The following is a 5,295-nucleotide window of genomic DNA, read 5'->3' on the forward strand; positions in this document are numbered from 1 at the left end:
GTGAACTTTGAAAGCAGTATGCTAAGTGAAATGAGCCAGACACAAAACGACAAATACTGTATGATTCCACTGATATGTAGTATCTAGAGTAGTCAAATTCATAGAGACAGAACATAGAATGGTGGTTAACAGGGCTGGGGGAGGTGGAATGGGGAATGGGGAGTTTTATTTATTTATGTATTATTTCCTTTCTAGTTTTAGAGAGGGGAAGGGAGGGAGAATGAGAGGGAGAAAAACATCCATGTGTGGTTGTCTCTCACATGCCCACTACTGGGGACCTGACTACAACCCAGGCATGTGCCCTGATTGGGATTTGAACTGGAGACCCTTTGGTTTGCAGTCCAGCGCTCAAACCACTGAGCCAGACCAGCCAGGGAAAGTTATTGTTTAATAGATTCAGAGTTTCAAGTTGGGATGATGAAAAGTCTGGAGACAGTGGTAATAATTACATAACAATGAATGTACTTAATGCCATTGAACTGTACACTTTAAATGAATAAGATAATACATTTTGTGTTATGTATATAATTTTTAAAATATTTCATTGATTACGCTATTATGCTATTTTCCCATTTTTCCTTCACTGCCCTCCACCCTGCACACCCTATCCCACCCACATCTCCCCCTTTAGTTCATGTCCGTGGGTCATACTTACAAGTTCTTTAGCTTCTACATTTCCTACACTACTCTTACCCTCCCCCTGTCTATTTTCTACCTACCATCTATGCTACTTATTCTCTGTACCTTTTCACCCTCTCTTCTCCTCCCACTTCCCTATTGCTAACCCTCCATGCAATCTCCATTTCTGTGGTTCTGTTCTTGTTCTAGTTGTTTGTTTAGTCTATTTTTGTTTTTGTTTTAGGTGTGGTTGTTAATAATTGTGTTTGCTGTCATTTTACTGTACATGTTTTTTATCTTCTTTTTCTTAGATAAGCCCCTTTAACATTTCATAAAATAAGGGCTTGGTGATGATAAACTCCTTTAACTTGACCTTATCTGAGAAGCACTTTATCTGCCCTTCCATTCTAAATAAAAGTTTTGCTGGATAAAGTAATCTTGGATGTAGATCCTTGCCTTTCATGACTTGGAATACTTCTTTCCAGCCCCTTCTTGCCTGCAAGGTCTCTTTTGAGAAATCAGCTGACAGTCTTAAGGGGAATCCTTTGTAGGTAACTGTCTCCTTTTCTCTTGCTGCTTTAAGATTCTGTCCTTATCTTTAATCTTGGCTAATGTAATTATGATGTACCTTGGTGTGTTCCTCTTTGGGTCCAACTTCTTTGGGACTCTCTGAGCTTCCTGGACTTCCTGGAAGTCTATTTCCTTTGCCAGATTGGGGAAGTTCTCCTTTATTATTTGTTCAAATAACTTTTCCACTTATTGCTCTTCCTCTTCTCCTTCTGGTACCCCTATAATTAGGATGTTGGATCATTTAAAGATGTCCTGAAGGTTCGTAAGCCTCTCCTCAGTTTTGTAATTCTTTTTTTTTTTCATTCTTTTCTGTTTGATTATTTTTTTCTTCCTTCTGGTCCACACCGTTGAGTCCCAGTTTCCTTCCCATCACTGCTGGTTCCCTGTACATTTTACTTTATTTCACTTAGCATAGCCTTCATTTTTTAATCTAATTTGTGACCAAATTCAACCAATTCTGTAAGCACCCTGATCACCAGTGCTTTCAGCTGTTTATCTGATAGGTTGGCTATCTCATTGTCACTTGGTTGTATTTTTTCTGGAGCTTTGATCTGTTCTTTCATTTGGGACCATTTTTTTTTGTCCTGATGCACCTGTTACATAGTGAGGGGTGGAGCTTTAGGTGTTCACCTGGGTGGGGCAACCCAGTCACAGGGTTGTGACGCTGTATGTGAGGCAGGGGTCAGAGAGGGAATAATGGCGCTTGCTCCACTCTCTGCCAGATTTCAGTCATTTCCACCACTTCCCCCAAGCAAACTGGGGCCTTCTGATGTTGATTCCTGTGTGGGGGGTTTGTGTATGTTCTAGGACCCTATGGGTGTCTCCAATGAACTCTCCTGTGAGGCTGGGAGTTTCTCCTGGCACCTCAACCCCCACAGGTGTTTCCAATTGGTATTTCGAGGTTTTATGTTCCCTCGCTGGGACTGGGTTGCACAGTCTGTCTTGCTCCCAGTTTTGTCTGGTTTATCTGCGCGTGCATGTGGAACCACCCCTTCCACCTGCCACTTTGTGTGCCAGCGCCCCTCTACAATCCACCACCTTACTGGGTCTGCCTGCTGCCACCTTACACACCCGGGGTCCACCAACCACTGCTTTTTTTTTTTTTGCCATGACCTCTTTCCATCCAGCTGTTCGATTCTGCCCCTCCTACCAGTCTGGATGAATGTGTCTATTTTAATGACTTGGTTGTTTGACTTCAACACAGTTCAATTTTCTGTCTGTAATGGTTGTTTTTTTGTTTCTAAATTTTTGTTGTCCTTATTTTGGTTGTGCGAGGAGGCACAGTGTGTCTACCTATGCCTCCATCTTGACCAGAAGTCTATGTTATATACATTTTACTCCATTAAACAACAAACCATTGTATTGTCATAACAGGGGAAAAAGGATGTAATTACAACAAGTATCTAGTTTAGAATGGATGTAAAAGATGTGGGTTTAAATTATGTAATGAACTTAGAATATTACCTGGAAACTTTTCAAACTTATATTTCAGTCATTTTTTGTTTGTTTTAAAAGTGGATAACTAAATATAATTGTGTAAAATCAAATAACTAGTAGGGAATGATTTTGAGCTACATTGGTAAATGAAAAAAGCACAACAGTGTGTGTGGTTTGCTACTACTTGTTTTAAAAAGGCAAAAACCACCCTAGTCAGTTAGCTTAGTTTCCTGGCTGGGTAGCTCAGTTGGTTAGAGCATTGCCTCCATACCCAAGGTTGTGGGTTCAATCCCTGGTCAGGGCACATACAAGAATCAACCAATAAATACACATATAAGTGGAACAGGAAATTGATGTTTCTCACTCCCTCTTTCTTCTCTCTTTCTCTAAAATCAATAAATTAAAAAAATTTAAAGGCAAAAACCAAGAATTCATGTTTGATAACATGTACGTAAATGTACTTGAAAGTATTCAGAAGAAACAAGTAGGCATGGTTGCCTCTAGGGTGGGGAACTGAGTCTCTGGAGAACAGAGATGGGAGAAAACGCTTTTAGTGAACAGATGCCTTTTGGGTCCATTTGAATATTGAGCTAGACAAATGAATTACCTGTCCCAAAATGACTGCATTATCTTTGTAAAGAATCATACACAATTATACCCTAGTGGGTTCAGTTGGCTGGGCATTGTCCCTCAAACCAAAGGTTGGATTCCCTGTCAGGGCACTTGCTTGAGTTGCAGGTTCCATCCCTGGTTGGGGTGCATAAGGAAGGCAGCCAGTTGATGTTTCTCTCTCACATCAATGTCTCTCTCCCTTCCCCTCCCTCTAAGATAATAAAATAAAATAAAATCAAAATAAAGAATCATACACAATTATAAAGAATCAAATGATGTTAAAAGATTTCTGGCCTTTTCCCACAGTGATGGCCTCCCACTAAGGATCTCCTTCACTCCTCTCCAGAAGAGGAGAAGAGAAAACACAAGAAGTTACCTGGTGCAGAACCTCAACTCTAACTTCATGGACATGAAATACCCAGGATGCTATAAAATCACCACTGTCTTTAGCCATGCACAAATGATAGTTTTGTGTGTTGGCTGCTCCACTGTCCTCTGTCAGCCTATAGGAAGACAAGCCAGGCTTACAGAAGAATGCTCCTTCAGAAGGAAGCAGCACTAAATTTCTGCCCAGTCCAGAGTGAGAAGGGAGCCTCAGGCTTCTGTGCAGAGATTCGGAGTTAGGATTTATTCACCCCATAATCTAGGATTTGTAAGACTATGGCATCCTGCACAATATTATATCCTTCCAAAGCATGATAGAGAACCTAAAATACCTGTGTAATAACTCCACCAGCTGCCACTACATCACCTGCATCCATCTCCATTCGGAAATGGACCCAGCTGCTCCATCCCTCTAGGCCCAAGATAGCCCCTAAACTTCAGCTCTTCTTATACAGTTACTAGGAAACCTCAAGGGCTTAGATTTGCTGGTGTCCAAAATTCTCTCTTTCACTAGAATGACATGAATCACGCTTGCTTTCTTTGCTTCTCACGCTGGCTGCATCCCAAGCCTATTTCTTTCATTCTTTCTCCCTTCTTTCCTTCTTTCCTTCCTTCCTCCCTGCCTTTCCCCCTTTTTTATATTTACTTTTATCTATCCCTATCTGAAATATTTCTCATTATTGTTTTCTCTAATTAAAATACAGTTAATATGCAACAGCTTTAGAATTTGTATGTTATTCCGACTTCAGTGTACAATTTTTAATTTTTTTACTTTTTATGTCTCTGTGATTCTGTTTTTTAAAAAGATTTTATTTATGGATTTATTTTTAGAGAGAAGGAAAGAGAGGGAAAGGAAGAGAGGGAGTGAAACATCAATGTGTGAGAGAAACATTGGTTGGTGGCCTCTTGCACAGCCCTAAGTGGGGACCTGACCTGCAACCCAGGCATGTGCCCTGACTGTGAATAGAACTGGTGACCTTTCAGTTCACAGGGCACTGTGCTCAGTTCACTGAGCCACACCTGCCAGGGCCAGTGTACAATTTTTAGTTTCAATTCACTTTGATTTTTAACTATTATGGAAAATTTTGAAAACATATAAAAGTAGAACAGTATAATGAACCCTTTATGCATGTAAGATTACCTGCTTCAACATTTATCAACATATGACTAAGCCAGTTTCACATATACTCCCACTCATTCCCCTTCCCTCCCCCCTCGTTTTATTTTAAAACAAATCCCAGATGTCATAACATTTCACTTGTAACATTCTTTTTTTAAGATTTTATTTATTTACTTTTAGAGAGAAGGGAAGGGAGGGAGAAACATCAATGTGTGAGAGGTACAGTGATTGGTTGCCTCTCACATGTCCCTTACTGGTGACCTGGCCCGCATGCCAGGCATATGACCTGAGTGGGAATCAAACCAGCAACCTTTCAGTTTGTAGGCCAGCACTCAATCCACTGAGCCATACCAGCCAGGGCTCATTTGTAATATGCTCCAGATATGAGGAATCTTTTAAAAAACATAACCACAGATGTTTGTGATTTCTAAATAAATAATGGGCCCTGGCCTATTGGTATTCCCTTCCTCTTGATGTAGGCTAGACCTAGTGACTCGCTTCTGTAATGAAGAGAGTGGGCAAAAGTGATGAGATGTCACTTCTAGGATAGGATA

General features: G+C 40.6%; 1 pseudogene; it reads left to right on the forward strand.

The window, feature by feature from the left end:
- Positions 1–3,070: 3,070 nt before the first annotated feature.
- On the forward strand, positions 3,071–3,799 carry LOC123825444 (annotated as a pseudogene).
- Positions 3,800–5,295: the final 1,496 nt, after the last annotated feature.

Source organism: Phyllostomus hastatus, unplaced genomic scaffold, assembly GCF_019186645.2.
Source record: "Phyllostomus hastatus isolate PE091 unplaced genomic scaffold, TTU_PhHast_1.1 phas_contig_64, whole genome shotgun sequence".
NCBI lineage: Eukaryota > Metazoa > Chordata > Mammalia > Chiroptera > Phyllostomidae > Phyllostomus > Phyllostomus hastatus.